The sequence below is a fragment of the Podarcis erhardii genome (assembly GCF_964252035.2).
Source record: "Podarcis erhardii genome assembly, chromosome: 10".
Lineage (NCBI taxonomy): Eukaryota > Metazoa > Chordata > Lepidosauria > Squamata > Lacertidae > Podarcis > Podarcis erhardii.
Window position 1 is genome coordinate 55,478,035 of NC_138500.1, and position 24,256 is coordinate 55,502,290.

At 45.4% G+C, this 24,256-nt stretch overlaps 1 protein-coding gene and 2 long non-coding RNA genes across 3 annotated transcripts in view; 2 read left to right on the forward strand and 1 right to left on the reverse strand.

The window, feature by feature from the left end:
- The window catches only part of LOC309350889, a 47,527-nt gene extending 39,037 nt beyond the window's left edge, over positions 1-8,490 (forward strand). Inside the window, exons 2-3 of the long non-coding RNA XR_014160563.1 lie at positions 2,824-3,574; positions 8,126-8,490. This is a non-coding gene — a long non-coding RNA (uncharacterized lncRNA). The remainder of the gene's footprint in view (positions 1-2,823; positions 3,575-8,125) is intronic.
- Positions 1-24,256, reverse strand: part of LOC309350931 — a 412,768-nt gene that overhangs the window by 343,638 nt on the left and 44,874 nt on the right. The window lies entirely within an intron of this gene.
- Positions 14,354-24,256, forward strand: part of MET (MET proto-oncogene, receptor tyrosine kinase) — a 106,929-nt gene continuing 97,026 nt past the window's right edge. Inside the window, exon 1 of the mRNA XM_081877811.1 lies at positions 14,354-14,623. The gene's annotated coding sequence lies outside the window, so the exon portion shown is untranslated. The remainder of the gene's footprint in view (positions 14,624-24,256) is intronic.

Genomic DNA, 24,256 nt, shown 5'->3' on the forward strand with positions numbered 1-24,256 from the left:
ACCAGGGAAGATTCTGGAGCAGATCATTAAGCAAACAGTCTGTGAGCACCTAGAAAGGAATACTGTGATCACCAATAGTCAGCATGGATTTCTGAAAAATAAGTCATGTCAGACTAACCTGATCTCGTTTTTTGACAGAATTACAACCCTGGTATATGAAGGGAACGCAGTGCATGTAGCCTACCTTGATTTCAGCAAGGCATTTGACAAGGTGCCCCATGATATTCTTGTAAAGAAGCTGGTAAAATGCAGACTTGACTATGCTACCACTCAGTGGATTTGTAACTGGCTGACTGACCGAACCCAAAGGGTTCCTCTTCATCCTGGAGAAGAGTGACTAGTGGGGTGCCACAGGGTTCTGTCTTGGGCCCGGTCTTATTCAACATCTTTATCAACGACTTGGATGATGGACTCAAGGGCATCCTGATCAAATTTGCAGATGACACCAAACTGGGAGGGGTGGCTAACACCCCAGAGGACAGGATCACACTTCAAAATGACCTTGGCAGATTAGAGAACTGGGCCAAAACAAACAAGATTAATTTTAATAGGGAGAAATGTAAAGTATTGCACTTGGGCAAAAAAAATGAGAAGCACAAATACAAGATGGGTGACACCTGGCTTGAGAGCAGTACATGTGAAAAGGATCTAGGAGTCTTGGTTGACCACAAACTTGACATGAGCCAACAGTGTGACGCGGCAGCTAAAAAAGCCAATGCAATTCTGGGCTGCATCAATAGGAGTATAGCATCTAGATCAAGGGAAGTAATAGTGTCACTGTATTCTGCTCTGGTCAGACCTCACCTGGAGTACTGTGTCCAGTTCTGGGCACCACAGTTCAAAAAGGACACTGACAAACTGGAACGTGTCCAGAGGAGGGCAACCAAAATGGTCAAAGGCCTGGAAACGATGCCTTATGAGGAACGGCTAAGGGAGCTGGGCATGTTTAGCCTGGAGAAGAGGAGGTTAAGGGGTGATATGATAGCCATGTTCAAACATATAAAAGGATGTCATATAGAGGAGGGAGAAAGGTTGTTTTCTGCTGCTCCAGAGAAGCGGACACGGAGCAATGGTTCCAAACTACAAGAAATAAGATTCCACCTAAACATTAGGAAGAACTTCCTAACAGTAAGAGCTGTTCAACAGTGGAATTTGCTGCCAAGGAGTGTGGTGGAGTCTCCTTCTTTGGAGGTCTTTAAGCAGAGGCTTGACAACCATATATCAGGAGTGCTCTGATGGTGTTTCCTGCTTGGCAGGGGGTTGGACTTGATGGCCCTTGTGGTCTCTTCCAACTCTATGATTCTATAAGAAAGAAACAGAAGGATCTTTGTCTTTTAGGGGCAAAGCTTGTACATAAGCAGAGTTAGATACCATATTTTTCACTCTATAAGATGCACCAGACCACAAGACACACCTAGTTTTTGGAGGAGGAAAACAAGAAAAAAAATATTCTGAATCTCAGAAGCCAGAACAGCAAGAGGGATCGCTGCGCAGTGAAAGCAGCAATTCCTCTTGCTGTTCTGGCTTCTGGGATAGCTGTGCAGCCTGCATTCACTCCATAAGATGCACACACATTTCCCCTTACTTTTTAGTAGGGAAAAAGTGAGTCTTATAGAGCAAAAAATACGGTATACAACCAACATCCTAGAGAAAACTCCCTCCAAACACCCTCTGACCTACACAGCCTATCAGAGCATATCACATATATGGTAAAAGGCAAGGTAAAAGGTAAATGATCCCTGGAAGGTTAAGACCAGTCAAAGGTGACTATGGGGTGTGGTGCTCATCTCACTTTCAGGCCGAGGGAGCTGGTGGTTTGTTCACAGACAGCTTTCTGGGTCATGTGGCCAGCATGACTAAACTGCTTCTTGCACAACGGAAGCCAGAGCACATGGAAATACCATTTACCTTCCTGCCACAGCAGTACCTATTTATCTACTTGCACTGGCGTGCTTTCAAACTGCTAGGTTGGCAGGAACAGGGACCGAACAACGGGAGCTCACCCTGTCGTGGGGATTCGAACCGTCGACCTTCCAATCGGCAAGCCCAAGAGGCTCAGTGGTTTAGACCACAGCACCACCCATGATGCCAATGTGAGTATAAATAATCATGTACCCATATTTAAAAGAACATCTAGAGGGGGCCAAGGTTGCTCATGAGGAAAGGTTCCCTACCCTTGTGCTATTGCTCCCAGTGGTATGATGCTGAACTTAGGTTACTTAGAATCATAGAATCATAGCTGGAAGGGACCCAAGGGTCATCTAATCCAAGAATAAGAATTTTATTATTTATACCCCACCCATCTGGCTGGGTTTCCCCAGCCACTCCAGTGCAGGAATCTAACCTAAAGCATCTATGACTGACTGCTTAAAAACCTGCAAGAAATGAGTGTCCACAACATCCTGAGGGAGACTGTTCCACTGAAGAACAGCTCTTATTGTCAGAAAGTTCTTCCTGATGTTCCTGATGGAATCGCCTTTCTTCTCCTTCAATGGCTGGGTCCTAAAGTTTTGTTGCATAAAATTGGTCTCTTCTCTCATGTCCGTTGGTTTACCTTAACTCTCATCTCAAAATAATTTTGATGCCTTTCACACATCCAGTCCTCAAGAAAATAATGGCAAGCCCTACTATTAACATGAAATTGATCGCTGAGTAGATAGGCTTAGGAATTTGGCCTTTGATGGTTTTTATAGGACTTAGCTAGCACATGCCCCTCAGGGCAATGATTAAAACAAAACAAAAACTTGTGGAATTTGGGAAGTCTAAAGGTCTGATTAGATAACCTTATGTTCTCCCCCCCCTTTTTTTTTAACTCCGGAAGAGCAAACAGAGTGGCAGTCACAGGTGTGCTTTCCATGGTGCCTGAAGCTCAAATCAAATAAATCCTGTTCCTGGTCTCCACAGCAGCCACAGAAGTGAGAAAAATTTGAAGGACTAGGCCTATAATGCGAAATGGAACTGGAGAAAGGCACATAAATAATCAACCATGCTGTCTCTGAGGCACATCCCCTCTTCTTCTCCTGGGGTGGCAAAACTGCAAATAAAGCAGCAACCTGTGAACCAAGAAAAATAAATGTGCATTTCTGATAAGCAAAAAATCTGCCTTGGGGAACCACAAAGGCTTGCTGCTTCTTTGGGGAGCAGACTGGTGCTCTTTCAAGGCAAAGAATTGCCTCTTTGTAGGTGAATTTATTCAGCCTGCATTTCACAGTGGACTGACCTGATGCTGCCAAACTTCCTTGAAGATTTTTTTCCAAATTTTGCAAGAAGTACACACAAAAATACGTATTTTTTTACATATAAATACGTATACAAAATGCTTACTTTAAACATGGCTGCATTGAAAATCATTGAAATGCGCCATGTGACATTTAAGAAGTGCATCTTTCATAATAAAATTTGGCGCCAAAATTTGCGCACACGCTTTCAAGAACTTTGCACGAAACAGAATGGCTCAGGCCTATGTTTCAGTCAGGGCCACCCAAGACATTTTGGCAACCGAGGCGAGCCACAAAATAGTGTCCCCACCACGACTGGGTCAGAAAGGGGAGAGAATATCTACATCAGGAACTAGGTAAGTGGAATCAAATCAACTTTACCCAATGGCTGAATTGGGAATCAAAGGCATCGCAGAGGAAAGGGGCCTATGCTGAACCATGCCCAGAAGACCCCACAAGACAGACCCCACTGTTTCCTTCCTAGAGGTGGGAGGAGACCTATTCGCTGAGAGGCTGCTACAGAGGTGGCATTGTGGGCGGCTGCTGAGGAGGTAGCAGATCCAGCCTCTAAGGAGCTTGTGGTGACAATTGATGTTGCATTCCTTGGAGGCTGAACCTGCTGCCCCTATGAATCCTGCTGCCTGAGGAGATCACCTGACCTTGCCTCATGGTTGGGCCAGCCCTGGATTCTATACCAGTGAGACTTAAATGGACTGAGTTAAGCTGCACAGCCTATCCTTACTCCCCTCTGAACCACTAATGTCACATTCCAATTGAAATAAAAAATTTAAGGTCTTATGTTCATAAATGTACCAACCAAGCGCGAACATAGATATGCGGACCACATGTCTGGAGCAGCACAGGAAGACTGTCCTGAAACCATTTTGACTCCCAAACTGACCAAATGTTTTCTCTGCAAGGAGGGAGGTGGTGAGGGAACCTTCCCATTGTCTCAGGAATTGGGTAATCACCATCTCAAAGGAATGGCCAGACTACCAGGAAAGGCAATCAGATAAGGCATTATCAGATAACCTGGCAGACAGGAAAAACAACAACATTCAAATCTCTGTTGTAGACCGCCTTTTCTGTGATGTAGGTATGATGTTTGTGGGGGGTGGTCTTGGGTTACACCCCTTCTGTGATGTATGCATGATGTATGGAGGGGTGGTCTTGCGCTCCAAGGAAGGCAATTAAAAATGTCTATATAAGGGCAGGCACACCTTTGTTCTGGGTCCTCCTCCATTCTCCTGCATGTGAGGGGAGGACCCTGTTGCAACATTTCAATAAAGATCAGGCTTACTAGCTGCTTTGCTTCTCAATATTATCAGGTTGAGCTCTGTTATTTTCTTCTACTGATGGATAACCGACAAAGGACTCTATAAGGGCTCTTCTATTCCCCCCATAAGGGAATAAGGGCATATTTTGTTTACCACACAATACTTGGAAGTGATGTATGTTTCTCCCCTCTAAATTATAAAACATTGCAGGTCTCCGTAGCTCCCGCCCAGAGCACTCTGCACAGAGTAACTGGGGCTGCTCCCTCCCAGGGCTTTTAAAAAGCCCAAATCCTGCTGATTGACTGTTTGGCAGAGAAAAGGTATGCAGGAGCAGGGAAGGAATCTAGTGCTGCCGTCTCCTCCCAAACGGATGATAAGTGGGGAGTTTTAAAAGAGCAATTTATGTCCAGCCTCAGCTACTGAGTCAAGAGGAAAAATGTGCAGTTTCCACCAGCTAAGGATACACCCAGAGAAGTTCCTGATAGTCTGTTACTCGATTGGGATGTGGGTGTTTGTAACCACTGGCAGAAAGTGCTCAGATTCATCTGGCCATAGGCATTCCTTACGGCTAGTTGCCCTTAGCTACAGATTCCTTCTTGGGGCTTCAGTGTGCACATGGAATTTTATTATGGACTTTTAAAATATTTATATAGCAGCACAGTGCCTGTACAAAAAAAAAAAAATCCCCTCTCCATCTCTGTTTTCACTTCCCCATTCAGTTTAATGGAGAGGGTGAGCAGATTATTAGATAAACTTAGAAATGAATTAAAATACATAGGCCCCTATAGAAGCAGCATTTTATGTCTATTTTTGTGGTAGTAAAACTGCATCTCATTGTTGTCAGGTTTTGTTTACCCATTTGTTTTAAATGTTTTTTTCCTACTTCCTTGAAATATTGGCTATGTTTGCAAAGCAGCCTAAATTTACTTGAATGTATAAATGAAAAATGCAGGTCACAATTGTTAATGGTTGATATATGTACTTCTGTACTGTACATTCAGAAATGACGGTAAAGTATTTATGCTTTTAAAATAGAGCAAAGTAAAAGATAATTAATTAACTACAAGCTGGTGAGGACAGAGACTTTTAATATTGCAAATCCAAGTATATCAGGACAAGTACAGTTAAAGAGACTGCAATTTGCTTTAACACTGTCTCATTTGTATTTATCCTTTAAAAAACCAACTCTCCTAAATAGTGCTTCTTCTTGGAAGCACTAACAGAATGTGAATATTTATTAACAGACATTCCAAACTAAGCAAATATGCAGAATATAAATGCTGACCTAAGTGATTCATATGATCATATTAGTTACTTATCTTCCAAGTAGGTTAGATGTCTCTGGGATGGTAGGAAACTCAAAAAAGATAAACATATTGCAAAAGCACTAATGATATCCAGCAGAGTTGGTTTTGCTTTATATTCCCTTTTTAAAAGTCTCCTAGTTCAAATATCTGCATGTGTAAAGTTTTTAGTTAAAACCTAACAATATCAGAATAAATGTCATTTTCCATAGCAATAGGGAATTTAAAGAATTTGAGGTAACTTGTAACCTCACTTCCCCTTTACCAACACAAATCATTCTAAGAATACTGTTACCGGATTAGTGGCTGAGTTGGATTGTGGGTCCCAACCAAACCTGTTATTTTATATCTGTAAGATTGTAGTTGGTAGTAGAAGAGACTGTTGAAGAGATGAGACTAGTTTCTTTGTTAAGTTAATGGCCTGTAAGCACCCTATTTATATGTCTAAAGAGCGTGTAAAAGCATATGTGTTGTCAGTAGAGACACCTGATTGGAAGGGGTAAGTCACTTGGTTGGATGGTATGTCATCCTAGGGGTCAATATGCCAGGGAGCTAGCTTTTATTTTAGTCTGGGCTGAAGCTGGGAGCTGGGAAAGGGTCATAGAGGCTTGTCTTGCTCCATGCTGAATCCAAAGCTGTGGCCTTGAGCAGCCTTCCTGGAGACCTAATGGGGATGCAACATCTGCTGAAGTGTTAATGCTGCAAATCATTCCATCTTATGCAGTCATACCTCGTGTTGCGTTCCGCTCTTGTTATGGACTTTCAGATTACAAATGCGGCAATCCCGGAAGTGTTTACTTCTGGGTTCGCTGCCTGCACATGCGCAGAAGCGGTCTGCGCACTTTGCGCATGCGCAGAAGTGACCTGTGTGCTTCACGCACGTGCAGAAGCGGTTGATCCTGCCGTGCACATGTGCAGAAGAGGCGCTCTAGTTGAAGACTTTTTGGGGTGCAAACAGCACCCTGAAACGGATTAAGTCTGCAACTAGAGGTACCACTGTACTCAGGTTGTATGCATGAGTAAATAAAATCATATCCTAAAAACACCCCAGTCTCCAGTAACCTTCATTCTAAGGAAACAGAACCCTAAGTAAGTGCTGGTACCCCTGGAGTTTCTTGCTACTCAGAGCCTGGCAGTTCATGTTGTTATGAACTGGGGGGGGCAGTAGGCAGTTTGCCGAGACCCATCTAACCCCTGGATCCAGCCAGTGGCGTAGCGTGGGGGGTGCAGGGGGGGCCGGCCGCACCGGGCGCAACATCTGGGGTTAGGGCAAATCCACGGGTTAGGGGGCGCAAATCCACGGGTTAGGGGGCGCAAATTACTTGCCTTGCCCCGGGTGCTGACAACCCACGCTACGCCACTGGATCCAGCATATATTACAATATAAGCCAGGCTAGTTTCCTGGTGAGGTGCTAGCCTAAGTAATGGACCACTATGGGAACAAAGGAAGTGGATCAGTGTGAGAACCTATATTTCATAGAGACACCACAGTCTCTGCTGCACCTCATTCCAAAGGAAACACAAATCCTGGGCAAAGTGGCTGAACCCCAGAATCCTGCACCATTTTTGGAGATTGTGGTGGTACGCAACGATATCCTCTTACTTGTGTGCACTGCAATCCTACGAATCCTTTTTGAGAAGCAAGTCCTGTTGAGTTCAGTAAGACTTACTCTCTAGCAAATGTGTATTGGATTGTCGCCTATAGGAACCGCAGTGACTCATGGCGCAACAGGTGCTGAACTGTGCCATTTCAGACTGCAGGTGGTGAGGGTCACATATTTGAATGCTCCTCCTGCTATATAAAGGGTGTAAGGCCAGACTTTTTTACTTGTTCCATTATGGCAAGAACCTAAGCAAACACTCTGGACTTATGGGGACATACACAGAAAGGTGACAGGAGGGTGATGAAGGGCTCTGTGCGGAGACAGGGTAGAAAGGATCTCTCAAGGTGGGAGGCTGGGGGAAGAAACAGAAGTTCCCAGGTGAGAGCTGGAAAGGTCTACGTTTATGTATGTGGATAAAGGACATGATACAACTCAGAGAGTTTTTATATCTATTTTTCTATTTCTTTTTCTCTCACTCAGCTTTTTATTTCTTGCTTTTTATTCTCTCTTATTTTCGCTTCTCTTTATCTCTTTCTTTTTTAGATTAGATTGGTTTTTATTGTATCTTATGTTGAAAACTTTCAATAAAAATATTTGGAAGGGAAGCAAACACTCTCACATACTGTTGCTGAGGATTTTTCTTTTCTCAAATAATAGTTTTTTTATTATTATTAAGGAACATAATAGGATGCATCTTCTCCATCTGTTTCCTTCCCACCCAGACTTGCACTGAAGACATCGTCAACCCAATCTTGCAATGACGGTCAGAACAGAAGCGTATTTAAGAGAGATGGACTAAGAACTGGAAGCCCATTTGAGACTGTCAGGTGCCTTTTGACATACGTCAGTCAGTGAGTGAAGCTGTTATAGCACTGAGTGGTATTTTGTTTTGGGTTTTTTTTTCAAAATAGATGTTATAGCTACCACAACTCTTAAAAGCTTGTGTGTGTTTGTTTGTTTGTTTGTTTGTTTGTTTGTTTGTTTTGGACATCAACCAATTTACAGTCAAATCCATCTCTGATTTTATTCTAGCTTAATTTCACTTGCCTCATTCTGTGGTCCAGATAAACAATATTTCATATGCCAATTTTGCAGTGTTTGTGTTTTGTTTGTTAGCCTGGCTTTCAGGATTTGTTGGAATGTAGCTTGAGATGGGATTTCCAAGGAGCAGCTGAAAACTGCAATGTCATAATTGCAGGACGAGCTGAGAATTTGAAAGAGGAGGTGAAAATCGCAATGTCATCAATGCAGACAAATAGCATCAACCATCCCCTTTCTTATATCATGAACGAACACTTGCAAGGTACATGATCAAAAATAAAACAGAATAAAACCTGACCAACAAACCCTGATGACCAACAAACCAAAGTATGTTTACTTCACTCTGTCATTTCATTTCCATCTAGAGTTGTTTACAAATACTCCTTGGGCAGGATGAAAAGTTGGCGACATTAATAATGCTCCTATGCCAACACTTTTGTCACAATTAATTGCAATTTTATCTCTCACTTTCCTGGTACTAATCCTTGCATAGTTCCCATATATGTTGACATTTTCTTCCTAGAACTAGAAATTTGAGATGGTTTTGGTGGGGAGGGGATGGGGTCTTAATAAAATCTGAAGTGCTACATCTACACTCATAAACACTTCAATAACATTCATTCACTGATCCACAAATGGCATGGAATATCTGTTCTGTGCCTGCCTGCACAAGCCTTTCCACTTCTCCCTTACTTGTAATAAACCCCAGTGCAGGTACTTTCAAAGGTTATTGTGCAACCCAGGGATTCCATAGAATTAAGGAATACTGTTGTGTTGACTTGGAATGCTGGGAAGTGGAAACAGGTGGATTTGAGGTTTACACTGTGGAGTGAGTGTTTTCTCACGTGTGGTACACCTATAAAAGGAGTGTCTGTGCCACACTGTTTTTCACTCCGTGCTATTTTTCTCGAAAAAGAGGTGCCGGAACTCACCACGAACTCCTCCCTTGTTCTCTTATAATGGAAATGTTGCTCACCTTAGATTGAATTCCAGCTGAAAAGAAAGCCCTGCATCACAATAAATCTGTTGGGGTGTTTTCAGACCAAAGGGAGAGTTAATCTGAGATAGCACATAAATTTCAATTTACTTGGGGGCTGTACAATAATTTCAGGTAGTTTTTTAAAAAAAATTATCAGGAGGAAATCTGAACCTTGCCTGCTGCTACCAATCAGAGAAGCCCATACGGGGAATTTTCTTGAGGCTAAGACATGCACTGACACCATGAAGTCTTATTCTTCCACCATTATTGCAAACCCAGTATGTCTGGATAATAGAGCTTAGCTGAATGTCTGCCCCTTTAAAGGCACACCCAACCTTTTAGGTTGGAAGAAGCCCAAGGATGCCTCAGTGAGCAGAGGCAATAGGAAAAAGAACAAGTGGGATTACTAGTTCATAATAAACATAGTTTATGTATGTGTGTTGATGCTTCTTTCCTGGAGTGACAATTAACACAAACCATTTTTTTCAGACCAATTCCTAGCTGAAAGCAGGATCATGTAGATTAGTTGATTGTGGGAGTAATTTAAATCCAAGAAGCTCAATTACACTTTTCCCACTGTTGACCTTTAATTACTTAATTAAGAGTAGTTCTTCTGTCTTCAGAGAGGGAAATGTTTGCCATAATCACATTTTCCTTAGATGGCTCCTGCTGTTGTTAATACACAAAACAAACATAGGAGGGAAAAACATGTTATGGTAATATTTGTATCCAATGTTCCTAATAAACACTGTGCAGGTTACCTGGACTCTGTCCCTTGCACCCATATAAAATAAGAATAATCCTTTGTTGCCCCCCCCCATGAACTGTAGCATTAATGAGACCTTGGAGGTTTCTTTGTTGCCAATGTCCTTCTACTTCTTTGCTGCTGCAACTGCTACTTCCTATTTTACCTGTACTTTGCCAGAAGACCCCAGGGCAGGTTTTAAAATAGACACAGAGAACATTGTTAAAAAATCACAGTGCTCAAGATAAAAGATCTCATACAACATAAAGCCCTATTCCTTCACTTAAACATGCATGGGTAACCTCTGGCTTCCTCCTCCATACCATCCTACTGAGATAATACAATAGATATCTGAGAAAATTCAATCTGTGTACTTTCTGCCGAGACTGTCAAAGGTGAACATCTCTCCCAAGAGACCCAGACTTAAATCACCTCATAAACATCATCAAATAGCCATCTATTTGTGGGTATACGGCTCCCAAGAGAAACAGAGTACTTAGATATTAAAACACGTGGGCTGCTCTGCTTGCGACACTCTGTTGAGCTACGTTTCGTCTCGAGATACTGGCTCAAGTGCACGAGGGGGGGGGGGACGAAACCCTTGAGATTTGCAATGACAGCCATTTGATAATTGCATCCTTGCCAAGAAATGAGAGGAGTTGGTACAATATTGCATGGGATGGCTTTTAAATTTAAGCTGATATGGAAGGCTTCACTTCCACAGAAAGAAATGTAAAGATGGCCAGAATGAGGGGATGGCAGCATCGCTTCTCAAGCGGTGCTGATATCAATCCAGCAGAAGTTCCCCTCACTATCCACACCTATTCTAACCTGTCCTGCCCCCCCTCCCCAGATCCCCCACCATCCTTATCCACAGGAATCTGTAGCAATAGCAAATGACTAAGTGCATTATGTGTCAGTGTAAGAATGAGTAAGAGCAGTTTGCCTCATATTTAATACCTCTATCGCAGAAAAGATTAACCATATCTGCTGTCTTGCTTCCCCTTTTCCCTGAGTGGTGAGAAGTTTCAAAAACAGCACTACTTGGGTTTGGCTTCTTTGGGGATAACATTTTGCAATGTTTTCAAACGAATATTATGCAAAGCACAGCATAGGCAGAGCTGAAGGAAAGCAGTGTGTGTACACAACACCTGCTAGGCAGTAAATACGCTGTTTCACAACAGATCCTACACTGGCACTGCATGCAAATGTGTTTGCAGTCTTTAGATCACTTTTGGTCATAGCTCTGTGTGTGTGTGGTTTTTCCCCCGTGTTTCTGTGTGTGTTTTTCTGTGCAATCCTGTATATTGGCTGCCATGTCGTGAGCACTGTATTAAAGACACTTGTAAATGGCTGTGAAAGCTGCCAAGAGGATTCCCTGATCATCACATTTGGGAGTTAAATTTTATGTACGAAAGCTAGTTCCCAGGTTATTTATTAACAACTGCATTTTGGGAGCAAATGTATTTGGGAAGGCAGAAAGTACGGGGAGGGGGTCCCCCTGTCCACACAAGACCTTGAGCCAGGCAGTTTACTGTTGCAAACAGTAAAGCATACCAAATTAATATAAACCTATTAATGTCAATATAAAGACCTGTGATGGTTACAATGTGGTAACTGAAACTCAGTGGGACTTCCTTGTTTGCAGTACAGCTGCCAGTGCTTGCTTGAACAGGTTTTATGTGTGGAATGTGGATTTCGGGGACAATGCGTTCAGAAGCAGTGGGTCTATATTAAAAATTAATCTAGAACATTAATAACTTTTGAGAACATATCATGATTTTTCCTTTGCAGGACAAATATTTTATGGGGCTTTGGGACTGAGTTTGACATTACAATCCTCTGCACATTTCTTCAGAAGAAAGTGCTCAATGTGGTGATTGCAAATTCACACACAACTGGTAATGCAAGACTAGCTGCACGTAGCAGTCCTATTATTCCAACCTTATTCCCCGGTTTCTCATCTCTCACCAGAAGAGGAAAATAGCATCCCCTCATTCTAGCCTAGATCATAGAATCATAGAATTGAGTCATCTAGTCCAACCCCCCACAAGGCAAGAATCTTTTTGCCCGATGTGGGGCTCAAACACACAGCGCTGAGATTAAAAGTCTCATGCTCTACCCACTGAGCTATTGCATGGTTTCCTTCACAATTTTCTGCCAGTGTAGTTATTCACTCTACTGAGAATTGAGGCTGAAAGAATGGGAATTGCTTAAAGTTGGGACTACGAGTCTATGGCTCAAAACCCTTCATGAATCTGCAGTGCTGAATGCAGTTAATTCCATTTACAGATAGGGAATTTGTGACGACAGAATATAACTTTAGTAGGGACGGGCAGAAAATAGTTTAATGCATCAGGACATCCCAAGGGGCAAGCAGTTCTAAAGTGGCAGAGTCAGCCCCAGAAATTATTGGTATATACACACTGCGCTACCAAGGTACACATTGTTCCTTAACTGGCTGCTTCCCAACCTGTTGCTCTTGAGCTCAATAAATATTGGAAGAAAAGTAGCTGTGACAATGGTTCTGTTTCTGGTGGGGAGGTTAGACCAAGTGGAGCAGAGGTAGATTTAGGAGAGGGCAGCCTGACCTGGGCGCCGAGCCACAAGGGTGCTTCAGGGGGCACTGCAACAATGACAAACAACGGAGGGTGAGAGGCTTGGGGGTGCCAGAAATTGCCATTGTACAGAGCACCACTGAAATTTTAAAGCCCAAAGTCTGCCACTGGGTGGAGAAGGGAGGAGCCGGAGTTTTACATGTGAAGAGAGTAGAGGGAAGTGTTATGTACTGAAGTTCTCACCCTGGGCCAGCAGGGGAATACTGTAGATAGTTTTCACTCAGGTCCACATATGCAAATAAGGGATTGAAAGTGACGTTCAGTGATTGGATAGTTACAGAAAGTGGTTACTGTTGTGTTGTAGTGGAGCTCTACATAAGCAGGCTGGCTGAACCCTTCAGTTCAGTTCAGTTCTGGCCTGTGAATACACAAGAGCTGTTTGAAGAAGCGCTGTGTTGTCTGATATGTTCACCCACAACTTAACAGGAAGGAGATTGGCTCTGGTGCTACAGAACCAAACTTCCCCCACCTTCTTCTTCTTTGGTGATCACTTGTAGCTGAGTAAGATTGCATTCCATAAATACGCTTTTAACAGTGAGTCTGTGACTGTGGAGGCCAATTCTGGGTCCACAGGTCCTTCCACACTCCATCCACGGCTGCCTGTAGCATTTTTAAGGCACAGGAACTAATGGCAACCAGTGATCTCCAGGTAGCTACCGCTTCTCCAGATGTGCACACGCAGCCAAAGTTGTGTGCCCCATTGAAAGGAAAAAAGACAAGGCCCCTTCACTTTGAGTAGAAGAGGGTTTCAGTAGATGCAGTTTGCCTTCCCCACAACTATTCCAAGAGAAGGAACTCTGACTTCTTCCTTTCATGTGGCTACTCTAAACCCCAAGGTCACATGCCATTTCTGAACTGAGGAGCATAGGAGCCAACTCCGAGGGGCCGTGGTTCCCTTGGCTCCCCCATTAAACATACGAGGGGGCAGCCCCCAAAGTTAATGGGCATTGCCATATTGCGGGTGATCCCTGTCATGTGATCAGTTATGCAGGGTGGGGCTTGCTTGCCCTCCCCAATATGTTATTCAGGTTGGCACCCCTGTTTTGTCACTGCTTTAACACGTGAAATGCACACAGCGAGCCCCCCCCCCTCCCGCCGTAGACAATGAAAGGCTTGTTAACAATTGAAGCGCTTCTCCGCGCGCTGACGGGAGCTCCTGGGAAACTGCTTTCGTCCTTCCCCTCGGCGGGCCCTGGAAGCCCCGCGTTTCCTCCCGAAGCCCTCCTTCCTCTCCTGGCTTGAGAAGGAAAGGCTCGGGGAGGAAACCACCTGAGGCCTGGCTGGTGTGCTGGGGGGGGGGGAGCTGAGGTGAAGGAGCGGGGCGGAATTGGCGGGAACGGGCCCTGAGGCGCGTCGAGCTGCTCCGCCGAGGCCTCTCCGCGCGCCAAGAGAACGAACTCGCCACACGCCGTAGCGTAGTCGCTACTGAGCCAGCGAGGCGCGCTTTGCCTTTCTGTGGCAGCGAGCGCCCGCGCCGCTCCGGCTCCACTGGTGAGTCAGCGGCAGGTCAGGAGTATCGCGCGGGAAGGGAGGGGCGCGAGAGGCCGTGGCGGCGCGGATTTGCCGCTGGGAGCCGCCACCAGAGCGAGCGAGCGAGAGACAGGGAGGCTCGGGCGAGCCCCGTCGGCGAGCGCCAGAGGTTGACTTGGAGGCAGCGCCGGCGGCGTCGCCGCCTTCTCCTTTCCCTCCAGGTGGCGAGCGGGGAAGAGAAAGGAAAAGGGACGCTTGGCGGGGCGGCTCCTGGTGCGCTCGGGGGGACCGTCGGTGGCGGCATCCAGATGTGAGGCAACTCGCCGGCGGCGGAACAGCTGCGCCCTCCCCGCCTCCAGCGAGCAAGGTACGGCCCAAACTACAGGAGAGCCCCGCAGGTTGCAGCGGGGAAGGGGAAGGGGAAGGGGAAGGGGAAGGGGGGGGGAGACCGGCGGCTGCGTCGGAGCGGGGACCCTTGCTTCGGAGCGGGGCACAGCCCGACCCCGGACGCCTTTTCTGCAGGAGCAGGTCCCGCTCCGTCGGCAGCGTTGTCTTTTGAGCGCGCTTTGGGCGGCTGGTCCGATCCTGTCTGGCTCCAATCGGGGGCTGATTTCGGACCAGGGAGTTATTGGTATGGTTCCGTCTGGGCGCCTGGGAAAGTCCAGAGAGGTTGGCGCAGAGGCGGACGGCCTTTCCTTGCCCCCACCCCCGCCATGAGTCTGGATCCTAGGAGCCAACTCCTAGGGGTCGAGGTCTCTTCCCCCCCCCTAAAATATTTGAGGGGCGCCTCCCCCCAAAGTTGATAGGCATCGCCATTCCAATGATGTGCGTGCACTGGATCATGTGATCGATTATGTGGGGCGGGGCTCACCTCCCCCCCCTTAATATTTTATTGAAGTTGGCACCCCTGATCCGGATTGAGGAGTCTTCCAGCCTCGCTCCTCCCCACCACAAAGGATGTGATATTTCAGGGGGGAGGCTTGCTTGGCGCCTCGTTTTGCAGCTCAGCCCCACGGATCTCTTACTCGGGAGGAAATCCCGTTTAACTTTATCACGAGGCTGATTCTCAGGTAAGCAAAAGAGGGTATCAGCCTGGGAGGCATTCCAGCGGATTCGAGTTGTGACGGCGATTGCACTTCCTCGTAGCGATCGCTGATCCGGAGTAAGCGGTGGCTGGTGAGTGGCTGCTTGATAATAATCGTCGAGGAAATGAGTAGCTGGAATGTTTTTTTGGCTGCCGCTGCTCTTGGAGATCAGCCTGGACTTGGCAGGGCTCAGCCCCCCAGACCTGCGCGCGGTGCCAGAGCTCATTCCGAGAGCATGTGCAGTGAAAGAGGCTTTTAAGCATGTGCAAGGTGCTTTGCCCCTTCGCCGAGGAAGCGCAGCCAGCAGGAGTGCCAACTTGAATTTTTAAAAATCGGGGGAGAGGGGGAGAGGAAGCCCCGCCCCACATTATCGATCACATGGTGCGGAGCACACACACACACACTATTTAAATGCCAATGCCTATCAGCTTGGGGGGGCCGCCCCCCTCAAATATCTTATGGGGAGGGGGGCAAAGGTCCCTAGGCGGTGACTCCTATGGCAGCCAGCTGGGGTGCATTTGAGATGGTCAGAAGCGTCACGCGATATCCAGGTAGGGGTTCTCTTCCCCAGAATGACCCGGTATGCACGCGTGGGACTTGCATTTGCCTCCTCGCAAGGGATTCATGGTTTAGTCCCCCTCGCGTATGGGATTTAGGGGGAAAGAGCTTCCAGCAGGCACCTATTTCTTAAAATCGATAAATGCTATCTATCCCTGTTGCTTGGATCTTGGGCTTCGCTCAGGACGGCCTGAGATCTATTCGGGTCTGGTGCTGTGATTTGATTCCTAGTTGGGCTGGAGCGCAAGGGAATCTGCGCTTTCTAGAGAGAGAGAGAGTGGGTGGGTGGGAAGAATTGCTGAGCTCACTGGAAGGAACCGAGAGTAAGCCAAAACCTTTCCTCGCTGCGAGGTGATTGAAAGGAGATCCTGGATGATTCAGGGGTGACTCGTTCCTTAAAGGGGGGGGGGCAGAATGAAGCGAAGTGCCTGGAGGAGGCAGCTTGCAACGCGGCTTGCTTACAAAGAAGTTTTTGAGCCACCCGCAATCTGACTCAGAGCAGAGGCGCTGGATAAGGAAGCGCAGGGAGAGTCCTCGAGGCAAGGTGAAGGAGCGGCTCGCTTCCCTGCACGCCTGTTCCGGCAGCCTTGCCCGGAGGGAGCGATTTCTTCAGCCTGACTGCAGGTGGATAGTGCATCTGTTCACAGCCCGCCTAACCAGTGGCGTAGCGTGGGTTGTCAGCACCCGGGGCAAGGCAAGTAATTTGCGCCCCCTAACCCGTGGATTTGCGCCCCCTAACCCGTGGATTTGCGCCCCCTAACCCGTGGATTTGCCCTAACCCCAGATGTTGCGCCCGGTGCGGCCGGCCCCCCCTGCACCCCCCACGCTACGCCACTGCGCCTAACTACCGAAGTTCCTCACTTCACCCTGAAATTGTAACTGGCGGTAGGCGGGCTGCCCTGCTGTGAATGGCCAGCGGTGGTGGTTGGTTGAGCCTGGTAGGGCAAGCCCAATAGCAAGTGGAGCCAGAGTCAGTTGGGATAGCTCAGTTGGTAGAGCATGAGGCTGTTAATCTCTGGGTTGTGGGTTCAAGCCCCAAGTTGGGCAAAAAGATTCCTGCATTGCAAGGGGTTCGACCTTGTAGTCCCTTCAAAATCTTTGGGTCTAATCTTGTCCCCATCCTCCCCGTTGCTGATTTCTACAAGGGCAATGCTGTGGCTAAGGAGGAGGAAGTTTGTTGGGTGGTACCAACTCCTGGACTGGTTGCAAGTAAGTAAGAAAGCAGGCAGGTGGGGGGCACCACCCATTGCTGGTGGTAGGTATAATGCCAGCAGTGGATTGGTTTGAAAACAAAGAAATCACCCTTTCTTGTTGTTGTTGTTTAGTCATTTAGTCGTGTCCGACTCTTTGTGACCCCATGGACCAGAGCACGCCAGGCACTCCTGTCTTCCACTGCCTCCCGCAGTTTGGTCAAACTCATGTTCGTAGCTTCGAGAACACTGTCCAACCATCTCGTCCTCTTTCTCCTTGTGCCCTCCATCTTTCCCAACATCAGGGTCTTTTCCAGGGAGTCTTCTCTTCTCATGAGGTGGCCAAAGTATTGGAGCCTCAGCTTCACGATCTGTCCTTCCAGTGAGCAATCGGGGCTGATTTCCTTCAGAATGGATAGGTTTGATCTTCTTGCAGTCCATGGGACTTTCAAGAATCTCCTCCAGCACCATAATTCAAAAGCATCAATTCTTCGAAAAGCATCAATTCTTACACCCTTTCTTAGAAGGGCTTTATTCCTTTCCCCCACCCCACCCCCATTTTTGGTATTTGCACTGGGAGGCTTAATGGGAGCCAGTTTGAGTGTTATAATTTTGAGGAAGCATAACCTGCCCATGGGACTCTGAATCAAAAAGTGTAGATAACAAAAAATATATCCTGTGGGACTATTTTGGAATAATATGTTGTCTGAGATGTGGCTTGCATCTTTGCATTTCCAAACTATCTTAATCAAAGTTACTTTTTAAGTGATGACCCGAAATACTTATGCAAAGAAACTTCGGACATAGGCAGTGGTGTGGCAAGAAATACTCTATGAATGCATTCCAGCCCATTCTCTTGTGGACCCTATTCCATTCTTTTGAGGGTGGGCTTCTTGTTTTAATACATGTTGCAATGTGTGTGCGCACACTTGTTTATATGGTCCAAAAAGACAATATTAGCCAAGACTGTCTCGCCAGAGTGGTGCATGCTCTGGTTATCTCCCGCTTGGACTACTGCAATGCACTCTACGTGGGGCTACCTTTGAAGGTGTCTCGGAAACTACAACTAATCCAGAATGCGGCAGCTAGACTGGTGACTGGGAACGGCCGCCGAGACCATATAACACCGGTCTTGAAAGACCTACATTGGCTCACAGTACGTTTCCGAGCACAATTCAAAGTGTTGGTGCTGACCTTTAAAGCCCTAAACGGCCTCGGTCCAGTATACCTGAAGGAGCGTCTCCACCCCCATAATTCTGCCCGGACGCTGAGGTCCAGCGCCGAGGGCCTTCTGGCGGTTCCCTCATTGCGAGAAGCAAAGCTACAGGGAACCAGGCAGAGGGCCTTCTCGGTAGTGGCGCCCGCCCTGTGGAACGCCCTTCCAGCAGATGTCAAAGCAATAAACAACTACCTGACATTCAGAAGACATCTTAAGGCAGCCCTGTTCACGGAAGTTTTTAACGTGTGATATTTTACTGTATTTTTGCTTTCTATGGAAGCCGCCCAGAGTGGCTGGGGAGGCCCAGCCAGATGGGCGGGGTATAAATAATAAATTATTATTATTATTAAGACTGTGTCATTTGCACCACATATTAAAGCAGGGGTCAGCAAACTTTAAGCAGGGGGCCGGTCCACTGTCCTTCAGATCTTGTGGGGGGCTGGACTATATTTTGAAAAAAAAAAAGAATGAATTCCTATGCCCCACAAATAACCCAGAGATGCATTTAAAATAAAAGGACACATTCTACTCATGTAAAAACACGCTGATTCCCAGACCATCTGCGGGCTGGTTTTAGAAGGCGATTGGGCCAGATCCGGGGCCCGGGCCTTAGTTTGCCCACCCATGTATTGAAGCATGCTACTGGAATTCATCATGGGGTTCAAGATGATGTTGAAATTCAACTCTGATCAGCCCCAGCGAGCGTGACCAATATTATTTATTTATTTATTCATCCATTACCCACCCTAAGGTATCAGTGGTTGGGGTTTATAGCAGTTGTAGTCCAGCAGCATCTAAAGGGATATCTACCCCTGGTATGAACTTAAAGTGATCCATTAAGAACATATAGTGCAAGCTTATATACATTTACATTCATAAGTAAGCCCCATTGAGTTCAGTAGTATCAGCAAAGTGTCCTTAGAGCTGCAGCCTTAAATTAAAGGTGATATACTACGTTGGTTAGAGTAGTGTTGCAAATGCAGTTTTAAAGAGTAAGACTTGGGTTTACAATCTGTACTAGTCAAAAGAGTTCAAGGAAATAATAGTAGTTGCATAGTCAAATACTTTAGACCCTTAAATACTTTTTATTTTTGGAGGGGGGGAGTTAAGTTCTGTTGAAATCAGTGCTTCCAATCAGTGCTAATAAATGTGTTAGAACTATACATCTGGGGATAGTGGAGGCAGGTGGGAACACAAAATACTGCTCAATTCAAAGTTTAAAAGTGACCAAATTGTTTGCGTACAGCTGTTTGTAATGAATCTGGATATTGCACACTACTTGTGCATCATGTGACTTGAGTTCATGCTTTGTGATCCTAGTGTGTGAAGGTGGATGGTATGCATGGTTTATGTATAGCATTCTTCAGCAGGTATGTGCAAGTGGTTGCCTGGCCTCACCTCGTTCTAGTAAACTGATAGGGTGACATATTTTGAGTAATTTTGCAAGAGAAGCTAAGAAAGGGATGAGGAAGCTATGACTCTCAATATGTTGTTGGACTCAAGCTCCCATCATCTCATTCCTGACCAGTTCAGCAACATCTGGAGTGCCCCAGGGTCTCCATCGTTGATAGTACGGAGCTGTGCTTCTGGTGTAGAAGTGTGTTTTCTACAAATTTAGTACTGGAGTTTGTTTTTGTGGTGTGAACTTTGCTGTTGAGGATTACATTAATGGCTCCAGTAGAATGGGTCACAGATAGTGTCTTGAATTAACCCCTCCAGATAAGAAAGAGAGAGCTTGCCCTGGATCTTGTGACAGACTTGGGGATTCATAGTTAGCCACCCTGGACCAGAGGAATTCCCAAACTGGAGCCCTCAAAATGCAGCAGCATAGCTAGCTGCTCAGGTGCCCCGGGGCGGAACTCGTGCCCATTTTGGGCAGCAACCCCATCTGATGCTATCATAACTAGTCTTTGTGCAGAAAGATGGGGAATCTTTTGATATCGCTACATGCACTGTAGATGAAGCAAAGTCATGTTGCAGCATGAGTGGGCATACATCAAAACAAATATGGCTCCAGTCTTAGCTAAACCACTCTTCATCTTCACCCTTCTTTTGAGCTATTCCATCCTACACAGCATGCAATGTGGTGGTATTTTTTTAAAAAAGTGTTGGCCTATATTTCTTTAACACTACAGTGGTACCTCGGGTTACATACGCTTCAGGTTACACACTCTGCTATCCCAGAAATAGTGCTTCAGGTTAAGAACTTTGCTTCAGGATAAGAACAGAAATCGGGCTCCGGTGGCACGGCAGCAGCAGGAGGCCCCATTAGCTAAAGTGGTGCTTCAGGTTAAGAACAGTTTCAGTTTAAGAACAGACCTCCGGAACGAATTAAGTACTTAACCTGAGGTACCACTGTATTACAAATTTAATAATGTAAAAACATGCTGGCAATAATATAGCTCTTTTGAACCTTTGAAAATACTATGTATTACTCTTACGACACTGATGTTTGTTTTAAATAGATCAGAGATCATTGACTGCATTGTCACCGTGCAGTGTAAATTGTATTCTAGTCACCACTTAGTGCGGATCTACGTAAGGAGTTGGTGGCCTGAATGTTCAACAAGTAGTTGGCTCTCTGCTCACCAGGCATTCAGCAAGGCAACAGAGCAAAGAATGCACTGTGCTAAATAATCTGCCATTCCTTACAATGGACTGCTAATACTGGATCATATGGGGGAATTAAAAGCACCTTGTTCATGGCTAATGTCACCTGTATATATTCTGTAGAGCTTAAGGAATGTGGGATTCCTTTATATCTCACCATGCATTTTTTTTTAAAAAATCACATTTAAAATTGCTTCTGATTCTACTCTTGTAAAATTATCTTCCATTTAATCTTTATCTATGAGGATAGCACAGCATTCATTTGTACCTTAGTGGGCTGATTACTGCCATCGCTGGTGAGGATTTGGGGGAAGGACATGTTGGGGGTGACAGGGGTGAGATCTGGCTTTGTAGCTGTGTCTTTATATGAGAATACTAGCAGAAGAGCAGGTTGGAAAACTGTAAACCCCGTTAGATCAGGCTCATGAAGCATGCAATTCTTGCTTATTAGGAACGATGCCCCATTTAGCATAGCAAAACTTATTTGCAAGTACACTTGCCTAGGATACTTGGCTAGGATTGTTCTCTTAGTGTCCCCTGATCGTTTATAATATGCCTTTGGCAAGAGGATGACACAACTCTTTATCAAAGAGAAAATTAGGAGAGGTGTTGTATCTAACATTGCATTAAATTCAATGACATACTGACAACTGCATTTCATCGTAGTTGTTTCCATAAATCTGACAGACTGCCAGAAGACTTGTTGAGTTGTATCTTTTGGCCTTACAGAGCCAAGATGTGCAGTTATGCTCCTATTGTTCTCTTTCCAACTTTGAGAAGGAACATTATGGAGGCCAGTAGCGAGTTTTTGCCATTTATTTACCGGCTTGGGTTCAAATGTTTGCTTCTCATAGACTAGTCAATGAGTGCCTAATTACTTATCTGGGTTATTTGTCTGATGTGACTAGTTTTAAAGGAGGGTGCATTTGAGCAATCGGGAGGGTGGCAGACCCAGTTCCCACTCATTCCCAAGCCATGGTAATCTCTCTATATAACTCTCTGGGTTGGCAACATGAGGGGCCAATTGTACTTGACAAGGAGGTTGGGTTTGCCTCAGAACCTCCTGTTATTGATTTCCGCTGTACATAATTCATATCTGCAACAGTCTTGTGTATCATCTTGTTTCTACTGTAAATAGAGACAAGAGTCAGAACACAGTTCATGCCTTTTGTAATTGATTTCATTCTGGCACTAGTGGATGCGGATGACAAACTGAATCCAGGCACTCACCTGCCTTTCAGAGGTGAATGGCCCAGACACAATGAAATTTGCGGATCACTGAGGATTTGGTTCCATAAGCACAATCTCCCTTTAATGCTATATTTAGGTGGGTATTTTGTCCAGGTTCACCTGGCTCGTAACTAGTGTCTCTACCTCAAGATTTGGCAACCATAATCCATGCTCTACTTGATAACTTTAATGTTCATGTAAGGCAGGCACCCCCAAACTCGGCCCGCCAGATGTTTTGGGACTACAATTCCCATCATCCCTGACCACTGGTCCTGTTATCTAAGGATGATGGGAGTTGTAGTCCCAAAACATCTGCAGGGCCAAGTTTGGGGATGCCTGATGTGAGGCTTCCCTTGGAAAGTACAGTGGTATCTCGGGTTACAGACGCTTCAGGTTACAGACTCCACTAACCCAGATATAGTACCTTGGGTTAAGAACTTTGCTTCAGGCCGAGAACAGAAATTGTGCGGCGGTGGCGTGGCAGCAGTGGGAGGCCCCATTAGCTAAAGTGGTACCTCAGGTTAAGAACAGTTTCAGGTTAAGAACGGACCTTCAGAATGAATTAAGTTCTTAACCCGAGGTACCACTGTATTCAGAAGCTGCAGCTAGTACTGCATATGGATCCCCATGTTTTTGATTTGGGAGAACCACAGTTATCTTACAAATGCTGCACAGACTTCCTATTGGTTTCTCCTGGGCACATTTCAAAGTGATAATGCTTCACTCTTTAAATCCAGATGTTTCTGAACTACAGCTGACCGCTGACCATACTTGCTTGGGCTGATGGGAGTTGCAGTTCAGCAACATCTGGAGGGCCAAAGATTTCCTAAAAGGTAAAGGGACCCCTGACCATTAGGTCCAGTCGTGACCGACTCTGGGGTTGCGGCGCTCATCTCACTTTATTGGCTGAGGAAGCTGGCGTTTGTCTGCAGACAGCTTCCAGGTCATGTGGCTAGCATGACTAAGCCGCTTCTGGCGAACCAGAGCAGCACACGGAAATGCCGTTTACCTTCCCGCCTGAGCGGTACCTATTTATCTACTTGCACTTTGACGTGCTTCAAACTGCCCTACTTCTGCCTTAAAACCTTCTGTTTGGCTCCAGTGTACCTTGGAGAATAGCTCTTGCTTTATAATTGGCACTGAGGCTAGTCTTTTTCTCTATCCATTGTAATGCAAGATGCATCATCTTTGAGCTGAAGAGCAGGACCTTTCTGACAGTATCATCAGGACAGTATCTATTCCTAGGGATATCTGGGCAGGCAGAACTTTAGACACGTTTCATAAATGGCTGGAAAAAAGGACATTTTAGGAGGGTATTTGGTTACCCTTCAGTTCTGTGAAATAAGCTATGTATATATTAATTTGCACGTTGTGGGACCACTTTGGTTTTAACAAGAAAACGAAAATTGTAGTATTGTGTCAACTATATGTAGTGTGTCTTCATATTCTGCAAATGAGAATAACCTCTCATTCAAAGTGAGGCTTTCCATTGTGTCTGGATCTTTTTCCTAAACAGCACTAGTTTTTCCCCCTTTCCATTGGCAATTATTTTAAAAGTATTTATAATTCATACATAACAGCTGACACAAGCATGTTAGCAGAAACGCTTTTAAAATCAATTTCTTCACCCAAGGGAAATGTTGTGTAGATGACACTTTAAAGACAAGAATAATTAAGTGACCTTTCTCTTACACCCCTCCCCCACACCAATTTAAGCACAAATCTGGTCTCCTCTGAGCTCTTTGAAATTCCAAGAACATTCATTACTATGGGAATCTTTAACCTTGTTGTGTGTTGTTTCATATACCTTTTAGGAAATCAAATCAGCATTACAATCTAATTTCCACAGTCATCCCAACACAGAGCATTGTGCTAACTTGTTCCTTTCAGTGTTAACAAATCTTTGGAATTGTCAAGCTATTTGCCTCCAAGAAGGCAGTGTGTTATACAGGGTAAAGATTATTGTAGGACCAAATTTCTATGGTCCACGTGAAATTAATTGGGTGTGGGATATAGTCATAGAAGGACTGGATTTCTTTCATTGGGTTGTCCATTTGACTATGCTGGTGGTCGCAAAAAAAAAAGTGAGCTAAAGTATGGAATGGAGC